Below are 16,140 nucleotides of genomic sequence, written 5' to 3'. Positions count from 1 at the left end.
AGCTCATGAAGCCGTCATCAGGGCATTGGGTCAGGCTGGGTCTCAGCTGAAGCTTGATGAAGAAGACTCTGCTTTTAAGCTGCTGTGACTGCTGGAAGGATTCAGTCTCTTGTGAGCTATGAATCTGAGGGCTCCAGCTCCTTGCTGGTGGCTGATCAGTCACCTTCAGTTACGTGCTAGGTAGATCCTGTCCCATGGCAGCTTTTTTTCTCATCCAGAAAGAAAGGGAGTCAATGGAGAGAGTATTCTAGCAAGATGGAAGTTACATGCTTACATGATGTAATCATGAAAAAGACATCCTGACATTTTTGCTCTAAAATATTGCTTAGAAACAAGTCCCAAGTGTCACCTATGCTTACAGAGAAGTGATTACATATGAGTGTGAATATCAATATGGAAATATAATGGTAGGACTGCCTGGTAGTCTACCCACCATGAAAATATTCAGAAAGGAACAAAATATTTGACTTCATTGAAAAAGCCCCTTTTAGAAGCTTAGGTCTAAACCATTAAGAGCGATAAAACACATTGGTTAAGGATGCTCAAAATATAATTTTGTTATTTGTGCAAGAAGTTACAAACATGATACATTCATCAGAGAGAAGGGATAAGAAGAGAAATTAATTCATTACTCCTTGTAAAGAAGTAGGCACAATTTTGGAGTTCGTACCTGCTCCACCTTGTTTATTGCAACATTGTTCACAGTAGCCAAGATATGGCATCAAGTAAGGTGTCCATTTTCAGATAACTGGATAAAGAAAAGGTGGTATATACACAATGGATTACTATTCTACCATAAAAAGAATAAATCCTGTCATTTGCAGCAAAATGGAAGGAACTGGAGGCCATGGTATTAAGTAAAATAAGTCAGACACAGAAAGACAAATACTGCATGTTCTCCCTTAAATGTGGGACTTAAAAGAAACCTCAATTTGAATATAGAATGTTCATTACTAGAGGAGAGATAAAGGGAGTTTAGGAAAGAAGTAGAAGAAATTGGGTGTGGTTCAGTGATTTTGACAAATGTATAATGCTACTGTGAAGTATTACTAGTAGAGAAAGCCATATGTGGTTTATGGATTTTGACAAATCTATCAAACTAATATAAGGTCTTAACAATAGGAGAATCTGGGTGTATGGTATATGGAATTCTCTTTGACTACTTCACAATTTTTGTTTTCTGAATTTAAAGCTATTCTGAAATTTAAAAAAAAATTTAAAAAGTAGGTCAAAGTGAGTCAGATAAATTCAATTTAACACATATGAAGGTCTTTGAAAATATACAGAAAATGTCTATCATGAAAAAATCACATAGTTTTCAAATATTTTACACCAAAATAAACATATTGATTGAATTTTTCATGAACTTTTTGGACTACCTTGTGTTTACTGGGCATCTATATAATTTACTCTCTGGTATTTGCTGTGGGAAGTGAAGAGATTGTGAAAGTACAAAGAAAAAGAAAAATAAATAATATAATCTCTTTTATTCCATATAAATTAATTTATATTGATTTTATGCTATTCCAGATACAAATATAACCAACTTTACACGTACTGACAAATCAGGTGTTACTGTTCTAATCAAGACAAGAAAATCAAGGCACTCAGAGTTTAGTGATTTGTGTAAGGACAGAAAGCCAGGATGTGAGGAAGTCTGGCTCCAGAGTTCCTCTGCTATGCTAAGGGTCGGAACACTACAGGGCAAATCTAACCAGCTGTCCATTTTTGTAAATAAAGTTTTATTGAAACATAGCCTTACTCATTTAATTATGTATTGACTACAGCTGCTTTACATTATCATGGCAGAACTGAGAAGTTGCTTATTAGGTCTGAAAAGTCTAAAATATTTACTCTCTAGTCCTTTACAGAAAAAGGTGTGCCAATCCTTGTTACAAACCACTACAGCATAATGCCTCTTTGGAGAGAAATAGACGTATGATGTTCCCAGAATTCTAAAGTTCGAGTTGCAACAGGAACTACATAGAGGCATGAAGAGAAGGGGAGCGTGTCACTGTGTCTCTCCTAGACACAAGTGATGGTGTGTGTGTGTGGTGACTGTCGCTCCCCCTCTTCGTGGAGGAGCAACACTGAACCCTGCGCTGTTCTTTCGTCTGCTCGGCCCTCCCCGGGTTTGCTGCTGGTTCTTCCCGGGTTGGCTACTATCCCTTCCACCTCCGTGGAAGGGCAGTTCCCCCTGGCCACATTCCCCACTTCCGCAGGGGAGCGGCACACCGCCGGCCGGCTCTCTCGGGGGCTGCACAGGTGTTCCTTCAGCTAGATGTTCCCCATAGATGTTCCCCATAGATGTTCCTGGTGCATGCCGTCTCTCTCCTCCTTTATAGTCCTCCTCCGCCAATCCTAACTCGGCTGCCCACACGCCGAGTACGCTGCTCTCCTCCAATCAGGAGCAAGTCCTACAGTTTATTAGTTGAACTGGAGGCAGCTGTGCGGAAGCTGTTTACTTCTCTCCCAGCGCCATATTGTGGGAGAGCAGATGCATAGAATAAGTCTTAATTCCAGTAACTCAGTCCAGTCCGGATTGCTCCCCACAGTGACGATAGTTGTGGGGAGTGGGTATTTAAGTTCCTTTGGGCTTTTGATAAAGCCAGTGTAATTTCCCAAAAAGTGGAAGCTAGAGTATTATAGGTAGAGACTAAAGTTGGGATAGCTAGATTCAGCAGCTTTGGGGTAAAAGAGCAAGTTGAGATAAAGATTTACATCCTGTGGTCATACTACATAGAGTTAGGATGCTACTGAAGTAGCAGAACAGCTTGCAGCCAAAAAGCCAGTGTCACCTCTGAATCTCTTCACTCATGTGTGAAGTGGTTTCTGTCAACAGGATCGGGCAGGGATCATGTGAAGTATGAGACACCAGGATGCTGTGCAACTGTGACACTGTCCTGGTCAGTTCTAAGAAGCCTAACGAGTGGGGCGGGGAGGGGGGTGCTGTGCCATAGTGGGTAAAACTACTGCTTGCAGTGCCTGCTTCCCATATGGGCACTGGTTCAATTCCTGGCTGCTCCACTTTTGATCCAGATCTCTGCTGTGGCCTGGGAAAGTAGTAGAAGATGGCCCAAGTCCTTGGGCCCCTGCACCGACGTGGGAGACCCGGAAGAAGCTCCTGGCTCCAGGCTTCATATTGGCCCATCTCTGGCCGTTGTGACCATTTGGGGAGTGAACCAGAAGTTGGAAGAGCCCTCTCTTTTTCTCTGCCTCTGCCTCTCTGTAACTCTGCCTTTCAAATAAACAAATAAATCTTTAAAAAAAAATAAGAAAAAAGAAAAGAAGAAGCCTAACAGAGTATTAGGCTTAGACTGACAATGTAGAAACTGCACTGGAGTCATCATGGTATCCATCTGTACCTACTTTGCACAACTTTTTTAACTCTTGCTCCTATGGAGACTTTTTTCTTACTCATTTACTACTTAGCCATTTCATACCCAAGAGTTCAGCGAAAATAATTCTCTCGCTCAAAACGTTTAAAATTGGATGGACATTTTTTGATCCCTTGTTTCCCTTAGTCACTTGTTAATAATGGTGAGAACTGGATGGCAATGCAAACATTCCATAATGTCTGACACCACGGCCTGCTGGTGGCATGTGGCCATTCTCAATAGCAATAACTAGGCTCCTGGGGCTACTCCCTGAAAGTGCACCTCATTTCTCTGATAGTAAACATCACACTGAGATAAAGCTGGAAACAGAAAATTTAATAAAAGTGGTGTTTGACCCTCTCTTTCTGGAGCTTCAGTAACAGCTGAGTTTCATAAGGAGTACATGGCACAGCACAAGCATACCCACAAGATTGATGGGCATTTCACAACTCCAAGATTTCCCTTGGTGGCTGTAACTATGGAGTTCCACGGCTTGCAGACTTGTTATTACACAATGTCTACCTCTTCAGCCTATTTTGTTCTCACTTAGTTTCTAGTTTTTTTTTTTTTTTTTAAGATTTATTTATTTATTTGAAAGTCAGTTACACAGAGAGAGGAGAGGGAGAGAGAGAGAGAGAGAGAGAGAGAGGACTTCCATCCACTGGTACACTCCCCAATTGGCCTCAATGGCCGGAGCTGCGTCAATCCGAAGCCAGGAGCCAGGAACTTCTTCCAGGTCTCCCACGCAGGTGCAGGGGCCCAAGCGTTTGAGCCATCTTCCACTGCTTTTCCAGGCCATAGCAGAGAGCTGGATTGGAAATGGAGCAGCTGGGACTTGAACCGGCACCCATATTGGATGCCAGCACTGCAGGCAGCAGTTTAATCTGCCATACCACAACGCCAGCCCCAGGTTTTAGTTTTAACTCTGATTTTGTTTTTGGCATAACAGAGATAAGTTAAATGGGGTTGCAGGTAGTCGAGGTCAATTGAAGTCAACCACAGTTAAAATATGTAGAAAGGGTATAGGATCAGAGTCTCATTTGCCAAAAGAAAAACTTCTTGTGCACATTTGTTGCCCACAGGCATTTTTAAGCAGCCCTCAGCTTGCTGCACAGCCTTGTTCTTTGTCTCAGCCACACTCCTGTACATTTCCGGTCATGTGATTTTATCCCTTAGACACCATCCCCTTTCCAAAGAAAAGTTTAGAGTATGCCTCAAAACCAGAGAGACTGTCTTTGACAAAGCAGATGTTCACTGAGTTGCTGTCTGAGTGCTATGATCTCACCTGCTTCTTAGTTCTCTAGGATTTCTGTCCACTTCCCTGGGAAGCCTCTGGCAGATGAGATTTCCCCAGGAGGGCTACAACAACTTCCTCAGTAGAGCCTTGCTCCACCAGAACCAGAGGAAGACGGGAATCAGGAGAGTGACTGACCAAGCCACCCAGTAGAACATTTCAATTTTCTTCTAAGAAATGGGATGTTAATGGTCTGTGGCAGATATTAAAATGCAGACATCCTCCGCTAGGAACAGAAGAAGCCTGGATTTTCTCTCCCTTGGCATTTCTCTCTCTTTTCCAGAGAACAGTCTAAGTTTAATATGATGGGAAGTCTCATAAGTAAGAAAAGTATCAGGGAGAATAGGAAGATGAGTCAAAGGGCTGGGCTTGGGGGAAAAACGAAAATAACTTCCCACAGGGCAGTGACACACGGCCAGGCCAGGCCTGGCACTCTGTCTCTCGAGTAGTGCTCTCTTTAATCTCAGGTATCATCTTCTAGAACCCTAGTTTCCCCAAAAAATAAAACCAGGGTCATCGTATTTTTTGGTTATCTTTTAGGCTTTAGCAAAATACATAAGCTGAAAAAACAAACAAACAACAACAACAACAAAAAAAAAAAACCTCTCTTTTGCTCATATATCAAAAGCGTCAGACCCAGTGGTACTACGTAGTAGACATCCTATTTCAAAACACTGATGCCCTTTCCCATACTCTTCTTCCTATAGCAGTCATCCTGTGAGAGGAGTGTGCATCTCTGCCCCATTGGTATCGTGTCACTTGCTTTGGCCAAAGAAATGGAAGCAGCAATGATGTGTGTTCTTCTGGGCAGGGCTTTAAGAGCCATTTCAGGGCTCTACCATGCTCTCCTTCCCTCTGCTGAGAGACAAGTAGTATTGGGACAGGGATGGTTACAAGAACTTGGGCTTTGGATGAAAATAATATGCAGCTGACTCACAATAGACTTGTATGGTGAGCAAGAGTTAAATGTCTGTTGCTGCCACCTGTTCAGATTCTGAGCATGCTTGGTCCTGTCCTCTACGAAGCCTAAGCTGACTGGTATTTGGGAAATTCACTGGGCCAGCAGGAGTCTGTGTTTGTATTGCCCACATCCCACACACTTTGATAAGTATTGTCTCTTCTTTTTTTCTTAAGATTTATTTATTTGAAAGCAGAGTTACAAAGAGAAAAGGAGAAAGAGATATTGAGAGAGAGATATTGAGAGAGAGAGAGAGAGAGAGAGAGATCTTCCATCATCTGGTTCATTCCCCAAATGGCTGCAACCACTGGGCCAGGCCAAAGCCAGGAACCAGAAGCTTCACCTGTGTCTCCACGTGGGTGCAGGGGCCCAGGTAGGGGCCCAAGTACTTGGGCCATCTCCTGCTGCCTGCCCAGGTGCATTCGCAGGGAACTGGATAGGGGTGAAGCAGTCAGGACTTGAACAGGCACTCAAATAAGGCATGCTGGTGTTGCAAGTGTTGGCTTAACCCGCTGCACCAAAACACCAGCCCCAGGATTCAGGATTCACCTAGAGAAAGGGAAGCATTTGGAAGGTGTGAGCAAACCAGCTCTGTTTTAGAAAGATAACTGGTGGCTGTGTGGAAGATGGCAAGCAGAAGGAAAGAGGAGAACAGTGTGGAGAAGGAGGGTGTGGATCAGGAGAGAGCAGACCCGGAGGAGCCGTCCAGTGTGAGCCGGATTTTTAGTGGCAAATCATCACCAGGCTCTTCAATTGCTTGCTTTTGCTGCCTGCAGGAACACAGTGAGCCTCCTCAAAGGAAGTAGTAAGTCAGCAGATTTTTGTTACGAGTTATTTATTTATCAAAGCCCATTCCAAGGGCAAGTTAAGCTGCCCACATCCCACATTGGAGTGCTTGGGTTTGATTCCTGGCTCTGCTCTCAAATCCAGCTTCCAGCTAATGCAGACCCTGGGAGGCAGTGGCGATGGCAGGTAATTGGGTCCCTGGCATCCATGTGAAAGACCTGCACTGAGTTAACTGCTTCCAGCTTTAGCCTTGGCCCAGCCCCAGTTGTTGTGGATATATGTAGACTTTCTGTTTCTCTCTCAAAAAATAAAATATCCTGTTGCCTTCACCTTCCATTTCTCCACATTACTATGAAAAAGAAACAGTTTCATATGTAACATCAGCATTTTATTTTTTATAGGCCATAAATTGGGTTCTTCCTTGCATCTTCATAGTATTTTTCTTTCTTGGGTCCCTACACTTCTAAATTCTTTTCTTCTGTCCTATGCTTTCCTTTTCTTTTAGAAAACAAAGAGAAAATAGGCAATGATTTGTGCATAGAAGGAATATTATTTTAGAGCATTTTCCATTTAATTTAGTATATATTTTATTAAGTAATGTACTGTAATTACACTGAATAAATTACTGATACAATTTTCCCGCCTATCCATTGACAAGATTCCCATCAATGGATGCCAGAAAAGTTTGATGTCAAGAGGTGGATAAGCAACCAAGGCCGGCTGCATCTCATGGGAATGTGAAGACCCCTCTCTGGGCTTCAGTTTCTCTACCAATAAGAAAATGAGGCTTGGGAGCTGCCCTTGCTATGGAATGGGTTACACCACTGCCTGCAACACTAGCATCCTCTATGGGCAGATTCAAGTCCTGGCTGCTCCACTTCTGATCCAGCTCCCTGCTAGTGTGCCTGGGAAAGTAGTAGAAGATGGCCCATGCACTTGGGCCCCTGTCTCTTCTGAAAGATCCAGAAGCTCCTGGCTCCAGCCTGGCCCAGCCCCAGCTGTTGTGACCATGTGGGGAGATACTGACTCATAGCTTTTTACTTCAAGACATGTAATTTCCAGGACTTTCTTTAATGTATGTCTGGAATTTCTTCAATATTGCATTTTTAAAGATTTATTTACTTACTTGAAAGACAGAGTGACCTTTATTGAGGTCTCCCGTATGGGTGGCAGGGGCCCAGTTACTTGAGCCACCTTCCACTGCCTTCCCAGGCACATTATCGGGAAGCTGGATCAAAAGCATAGCAGTCAGGACTCAAGCCACGGGGATGAGATGCTGGTGTCACAAGTGGCCACTTCACCGGCTGCCCCATGACTCCAACTCCATGTCTTTCTTTTCTTCGTAAACAGAGCCAATTTACTAAACATGTAACCAAGTGTGATTTAGAAGTTTTACTAACGAATGCAGCTGTAAAGACTCATATTTATAATTCTTAGTTACAACAAGTGTTAAAAGTTTGACCCAGAAACACTGTAATTGAGAGAAAAGATTTCGAGGAGTTTGGGAAATTTGGGTGAGCAATGTGACACGTCTTTGAGGTGTTGTCATTTACCCTAAGAAGAAGATATTCAAAGGGTCTGTTTTTATGGGAAAGAAAACCATGGAGCCTGGGAGGGGAGGGTTGGAGAGGAATCCAGGCATGATGGAGTGCAAACTTTTGGAAAGTTCTCTTCTGATCTTAAATGTTCCTTCATTCCTCAGCTCAGTCTTCAGACATGAGTATTTTTACACTGTTTTAATTTTCCATAATTATTTCCTCTTGATTCTCACATCATTCGGCAGTAACATCCTGTTAGAAAATGTCAGCCTGCCCTTAGCTCTACTGCACAAGTAAGACAGGGAATGCAAGGGAGTGGGAGGGGCAAGTCTCCCCTGAGGATCAAGCCCCCAGCGATAACAAGAGGAGGCCAAAATTCAAGGAGAATGTGAAAGTAATATGAATTTAAACAACTCTGAAATGACTTCCACTTTTCAAATTAGCAAGTTAAATGTAAAATTTCCTGTAAGGAAATGTGTTAGGACATGGTCACTCGTATGTTCTTCTGGTGCAAATATAAAATAACTAGTTTCCTAGAGGACAATTTTGTAATATTTATTAAAAACGTTGAAACATGCATAGTATTTGAGGCAATGAGATCTCCTGTGGGGCGGAATCCTAAGGAAATAATAGTAGATAAGCACAAAGTTCATGTAGGAGAATATTCACATGTAGATCAAGGACTGACGATATATTTCATGGTGTTTATATCCCATTGGTAGGATCAATGTGATACTTTATATCTTTTTGTTGTTGCTGTTTATCTGTTTCTAAACTGTTGGATTTGTTTTGTTTTTGTGATAAGAAGGAGAGTGTACAATTGCCCCTTGGTATCTTTGGGGGGTTGTGTTCTGGACCCCCTAAAGATACCCAAATCTGCAGATGCTCAAGCCACTTGTATAAAGTGGTATGGGATTTGCAAATAACCCACACACGTCCTCTTTAAATCATCTCTCAATTACTTATTAGAATTAATATAATGTAAATGCTATGCAAACAAGTTGTTTACTGTGTTGTTTAGGGAATAATGCCAAGCAAAAACAGCCTGTCTATGTTTGGTGCAAACGCGATTTTTTTTTTTCAGTTATTTTTGATCTGCAGTTGGTTGACTCTAAGGATGCAGAACCTATGGATATGGAGAGATGAATTTATTACGAAAGACAGACTGAAGTTCAGGGAGAGCTTATATTTCTTTTAGCCTCCTTTTCCTGGCAGATAACATTTTCTTTCTGCCCACAATGGCCTTCTTTATCCTACTGATGCTAGGAAAGTGGTCTTAATTTTAGGTCAGCTAAGAGGTAAAGGGGTTGTGATGGGAGAAGACAGGTAAGAGAACCAGGACTGGGCACTTACAACCTTCGTGTGGCCTCACTATGCAATGTCCTTGAGACTAGTGGGGTATTACTCCATAGAAAATACCCACTGAGAACCCAACCTCCAACAATTCTCCAAGATCTTAAGATAAAGAGAGACAAGAGCAGGCCCAGGGCCATATTCTGTGCAGCTCCCTGCCTGCTTTCTTTCAGGCTTGTTCTGTGGTCACTCGGCCCAGACTTCACTGGTCAATGTGATTTCTATGACTGGGACAACTCCTTCTCTGGCTGGATATTTTTATTTGCTGCTCTTTCCTTGGTCCTGTCTTGTTCCTGGGGACTCATTAAGCTCCACACGCAAATCGGATTTAAGGGCTATGCAGCTGCAGAGATCCCAAAAATGTTTAGTAGTGAACAAACCTCACATTTTAAAAACTCAGCTGTTTGAAATATGCTGAACGTGAAAATCATCGGTGAGTTACAATGTGTTAAATTACTCCAATTAAATGCCTCTATATTATGCCACAGTTCATGACATTTCATAGCAAAAAGTATAGACAGAGCACCTAGAGTCCTGAGCATCAAATTCTGTCTTCCTTTACTTTGGGCTGAGGGAGAATGGAGCAAAAGCAACTTTGAAAGACAACTTGTGTTACAGGAAGAGTGTTCCTGCTTGGATGATTGGCACCCTTTATAACCCTTAATGAACGAGTTCTGTGCAGTGTTGCACACGGTCCTCATGCCATCCATCTATTGAACAGAACAGCACGAAAACTACATTTAATCAGAATTTCCAGCTGATGATAGTGTCTGGATAACTGTGTGTTGTAGTTGTGCTATTTGGGATCTTACACATAAAGCAGTGGTGAAAACAAGACATAAAATCCTAAACTTACATGAGTTCAACCTAACGTGGCCACTCTGAGAAAGCGATTCCTGGTCTATGCTAGCAACACATTTTTATTTTTTTCATTAGATAACAATGAAGTTCCTTAGGTCTTTATTGTTGTTGCTCTGATTTGTAGCTAGAAGTCTGTATTTGCTACAAGTGGTTTTCTTTCACTTGTACATACATCTGGGTTTGGCTCTATTCCCACTAAAAATCAATGCTAGGGGACAAGTTCTTGACCATTTCCATAAATGCTTGACATTGTCAACTTATTCTTAAGCATAAATCATAAGATTTATATATGCTTTTAAATTGACCAAATTGCAGTATTCTCCTAAACCATTATTTGTGAGCATGATTTGACAAAGTTTTTAGTGTAGTCCATTATTCTAATTGTCAGTGGATATTTTGCTTGGGCACAAACCACAGCATTTAGCTATCAGGATGACACATAATCTAGATTCTAATCTTGCTGTTGCCATTGACATTCCAAGCAAATCTCTTAAATTTGTGTCTTCAAACAGAAATATGATTCATAAAACCAAGCTTGTCCTCAAGGATAGAGAAAGTAAACATAATTATAGTAAAACACTTTTTTTTTTTTTTTTGACAGGCAGAGTGGACAGTGAGAGAGAGAGACAGAAAGGTCTTCCTTTGCCGTTGGTTCACCCTCCAATGGCCGCCGCGGCCGGCACACCACGCTGATCCGAAGGCAGGAGCCAGGCACTTATCCTGGTCTCCCATGGGGTGCAGGGCCCAAGCACCTGGGCCATCCTCCACTGCACTCCCTGGCCACAGCAGAGAGCTGGCCTGGAAGAGGGGCAACCGGGACAGAATCCGGCGCCCCGAACGGGATTAGAACCCGGTGTGCCGGCACCGCAGGGTGGAGGATTAGCCTAGTGAGCCGCGGCGCCGGCCAGTAAAACACTTTAAAGAGGATGGTATGCTTGCTATATCCTGGACCTGATATTCCACTTTAATTCCAGATTGGGAGCCAAAAACTTGGGTCTCAAAGAAAGCTGGTTCCATATTGTGCTTAAGTCAGGACTTCTCCACCTGGATTTCTGAAGATATACAATTGCCCAGGCATCCCACTGAATCAGAATATTTAGGAGAGGTTCATGGGAACTTCTCTGTGTGGTCCTTTTATCTCCTTTCCAGAGAAACGAAGGATCATTTCCCAACTGCATTCTGCCCTGAAGGATGTTGCTAGTGTTCTACAAAATCATTACATTTGGTCCTCATGACAATGTTAGCCTCATTTTACAGATGAGGAGAGAGAGGCTTAGGATCCAAGTGCCTTAAGCTTGCCAAGGTCACAATTTCCAAAAGCAAAGCCCGAATACAACCAGGTTTGTTCTTTTGCTCCCCTGCCTCCTAATGTAGGCATTTACAAATCTGGCAAAGAATAAAAGCACCTGGCAAAGAATTGGAGGGAGGCCACAGTTCACTAATATCAACACCAGTTCCATCTGCTGTTTTCACCTGTTTTTCCAAATCCTGGGAACCAATGAGGAGCTTTCCAGGAAATTGAAGCTCTTGATTGACTGTCGATGAATCGGGGGTCCACCATCGCTTATCTTTGTGGCCTTCTGCAGCTCTCTGTAGACAAAGTCCAGGTCGAGGGCAGATGCCATTGAACATAGGGTTGTGTTGAAGAAAGATATTTCTATGAGTGGCCAACAGTCACAATGAATCGCTGATCTGGTTGAAAAAGAGTCCACTAAAATGAAAAATCCCATAGAACAGATGGAACTCTGTTCATAATGCAGTAAATATTTATAACAAAAACTTTGCCTTGATGCTTAAATTTGTGCTGTGACTGCACTTGAAGGCAGTGAGGGATTTTTCCAAAAGGCATTTGTTTGGTTTTTGCAAAAGATGTTTCTGTGCTGTGCTTGTTGGTTTAATCACAAGTCTTCCCACAGAGAGAAGACAATTGTCAGCAGGGGTCAGTATTTATAAGGCAGAAGATAAAAGGGAGCAAAAGGGAGCAAAAGGTGAACCTTTGTTTCCAAAGGGGAGCGGGAACCTCAGTGGGAGAAAGCTGCAGTTGGAGGTCAGCTTCACAGGGTGCAAAAGCATGAGCTTTGAAATCAGAAAAAAATTTGGACTCCCAAATCTTGGCTTTAATTTATGTAAAGAAATTACTAATTTAATAAGCTGTAATTCTGTTCCAAGATATTGAACGAAGCATTTGAGACACAGAAGCAAGGAAGGAATAGTTCCTGTGAGTCCACAAACGCTTTTAAATTTATGATGGCTAAGTACAATGATAAGGACCTACATTAAGCACTAGGGTAACACGGAACACAGAGATCTAAAAAGTCAGAAAGTGTTGGATATTTGCCCCAGTGATTAAGATGCCCACATCCCTTGGGGCCTGTGCTGTGGCTCAGCGGGTTAAAGCTCTGGTCTGAAGCACTGGAATCCCATATGGACAACGGTTCTAGTCCCGGCTGCTCTCTTCTGGTGCAGCTCTCTGCTATGGCTCGGGATAGCAGTAGAAGATGGCCCAAGTCCTTGGGCCCCTGCACCCGCACGGGAGGCCCAGAAGAAGCTCCTGATTCCTGGCTTCAGATCAGCGCAGCTCTGGCCGTTGCGGCCATCTGGGGAGTGAACCAGAGGATGGAAGACCTCCTTCTCTGTCTCTACCTTTCTCTGTAACTCTGTCCTTCAAATAAATAAAATAAATCTTTAAAAAAATATGCCCACATCCCATATCAGAGTACCTAGATTAGATACTCAGCTCTGGCTCCTGACATCAGTATTCTGTTACTGTAGACCCTAGGAGGCAATGATGATGGCTCAAGAAATTAGATTCATACCACTCATGTGGAGGACCTGGATTGTGGACCTGGCTTCAGTCCAGCCAAGCCCCAATTGTGTGGGCATGTTGGGAGTAAACCAGTGGATAGAAGGTCTCCATCTCCCTATCCCTGTTTCTCTGCCTCTTAAATAAATAAAATTCCTTAAAAAGGAAATAAAATGTCAGAGGAAGGGTCAGGCCAGGAAATCTTGCTTAGAATGAGTGATGGTGAATGAATTGCTTAATCTTAGTCTTCTTAAATTGATATTTCTTAGGTTGCTGGATTGGTGTAAGAATCCAATTATATGAGCTATATACAAGTTTATTTATAACTTGTATATTATATAATAGTAGAATTTCTACAAATACTTGTGATGCTAATAATAATTATGATGACAAAGATGACAGTAGGCCAAGTGAGTCAATGAACAAGAAGCTATGGGATTGTCTGGACAAGTCGGCTTCTTTGCTTCTTGGGAATTGGGGTTGGCACCCCTGTGGCGCCTCTACAGTCAGCATACTGTGCTGCAAGTCCTGGTCAATTCTATAATGATGAGCTCCCTAAGGACCAGCAGCATTGCTCTGTCTTACATGCCACTGGAGTCTACGATTAACCTAGAGCCTCACAGGTAGTCTCCCCACATATGTTCATGGGTGAAAAGGAGCAGATGAGAAAGAAAAGATGGAAAAAGGAATAGGTGAAGGAAGCCAGGTGACATTCCTGTTCAAGGACGAGACACTCTGGTGCTTCTTCCCTCCACCCTAACTACACAGCCACATCTTCCACGACCAGCTCAGGATTCCATTACCCATCCTTCTTCCACCAGACTTCATGCACATTTGCAGTCCTAATGTCCTCTTCAGCCTCCTTTTAGCTCCTTCCTAGAATGGTAATGTTTAAGCCATGCCACATACTGAGTTGGATGGCCTTATGTAAATTGTTAATCTCCTTAAGTTAAATGATGATGCTAACTCTAGTTCAACAGGGCAGATTGAAACCCACATTTAATCTATTTCTTCCTAAAATTCTGTTATAATCATGACGAACATTTTTTGAAGATTTTATATATTTACTTGAAAGGCAGAGTTAGAGAGAGAGAGAGAGAGAGAGAGAGAGAGGTCTTCCATCTACTGGTTCACTCCCCAATTGACCGCAATGGCTGGAGCTGCGTTGATCTGAAGCCAGGAGTCAGGAGTTTCTTCCGGGTCTCCCATGTGGGTGCAGGGACCCGGGGACTTCGGCCTTCTTCATCTGCTTTCTCAAGCTATAGCAGAGAGCTGGATTGGAAGAGAAGCAACTGGACATGAACCGGCACCCATATGGGATGTTGGCACTGCAAGCAGAGGTTTAGCCTACTATGCCAGAGCGTTAGCCCCATGATGAAATTTTTTTTAAATGGGGAGAGATAATAACTTAAAAGGACAAAGATGACAGCACAGAAGAGGGGCTAAAATTTTTTGACAGTTGGAAAGTCCATGGCCAAAGGCATGTGGCTAAAATTTCAGCCTACAAGAGGGGAACCACTAATGAGCAAGCTGAGTCATTGCATTGCCTTGTGGCAATGCTCAGAAATTGCAGGGACTTGGAAAATCTAAAGGAGAAGGTGTGGATGAAGCCTAACATTTTTATTTTTGTGGAAGGAGGGCTTACTGAAAGTGTTTGTAAAGAGCATCCAACCTCCAGGTTCCTTCCCTCGTCTGTGCAGCCGGGTTGCTGCCTCTTCCACTTCCAGGCTGCAACCTGCTGTTTTTCTCCCTGGAGAACTTGAACTAAAGTGTTCTAGGCTAGAACACCAGGCAGAACCACCCTGGGAGGGGAATGTTAAAGCACCATGCTAAAACAAGTAGAGTTAAGTGAAAGTCTTCATGCTGGGTGTGACCAGTCCCCAACATTTTCATCCCATCCCTCAATATCCGAGTTCTTGCCATGGGGAAGGCAACTGCAAGACTCCTGTCCAGCAAGCTCAGTCAGAGAAGAAAGATCTACAGACATTGATTTTGAAACCTTCAGCAAAATGACACTGGTCTCAGAAATCCCCCTAAAGCGGATTCTACTGGCTGATCGTTCTCATCTACACAAAAGAATTTATGTTTGGAAAGAAAGCAACTTCTACACATGCAAGACAAGAAAGCAAGAATTAGGTGACACAGAATTTGCAACGTGAGAGGGGGTGCACTGCTCAAGGTTTATAACGCAAAGCATGGCAGGCTGTTCTGTGCGTCTTGTATCATTTGAAGATGTGTTCCCCACTCAATGGAGAGAGGTGTTGACTTGTGATGCAGTCTCACTGACGGTGACCAGCCAAGAAGGGAGTGGAGCCTCCTTCCCAAGTCTCCAGCAACAGCTCATCCACAGACTCAGAACAAGAGTGCACAAGTTTTAACTGCTGGGAATGCCAGCCTGAGGGTGGGACGCACGTGTTATCATCCTAACTCTGCCCTCAGAAATGTAAGTCTTGGCAGAAATCATCTCTCTAGGCTTTCATCCCCTCCTCAGTGAAGGGAGGCAGTTGGAGACTCTGAGCTTACTTCCAGCTGTATTCATAATCTGCCTCAATCTCCTTTGATCCATAGCTATAATATCTTGGAGAGATCAGAAGAAGGGTTCTGGGTCAAGCATGGCTGGCGCCTGGCCCCACTTGAGCTTGTCTGTTAACCCAAGGCCTGCTATGTGTCTCTGTGAGCCTTATTCCATACTGTTAAGGGGGGCAAAATAACAGCACTTTTCTAGTGGTGTAGTTGTGGGGATTCAATATGACATTGGGGCATGGGTGTTTGGTTTAGCAGTTAACATACCAGTTAAGATGTACATGTCAGAGGCTGGTTCATGGTGCAGTGTTTAAGATGTGGCTTGGAATGCCTGCATCCCCTATCAGAGTTCTTGGGTTTGAATCCCAGCTACTCCACTTCTGATCTGGCTTCCTATTAATGCACACCCTAGGAGGCAGCAGATGATGGCTCAAGTACTTAGGTCCCTCCCACCCCCTGTGGGAGACCCAGATTGAGTTCCAGGCCCCTGGCTTTGACTTGGCCCAGCCCTAGCTGTTGCAGGCATTTGGGGAGTGAACCAGCACATGGAAGATCTCTGTCTGTCTCTCTGAGTTCAAAATAAAATGAAAATAAATAAGTAAATAAATAATTTTTAAGATGTTCTTGTCTCACACCACAGTACCTCA

The sequence above is a fragment of the Oryctolagus cuniculus genome, chromosome 10, assembly GCF_964237555.1.
Source record: "Oryctolagus cuniculus chromosome 10, mOryCun1.1, whole genome shotgun sequence".
NCBI lineage: Eukaryota > Metazoa > Chordata > Mammalia > Lagomorpha > Leporidae > Oryctolagus > Oryctolagus cuniculus.
The sequence above is the reverse complement of the archived record's forward strand: the minus strand, read 5'-3'. Positions refer to the sequence as shown.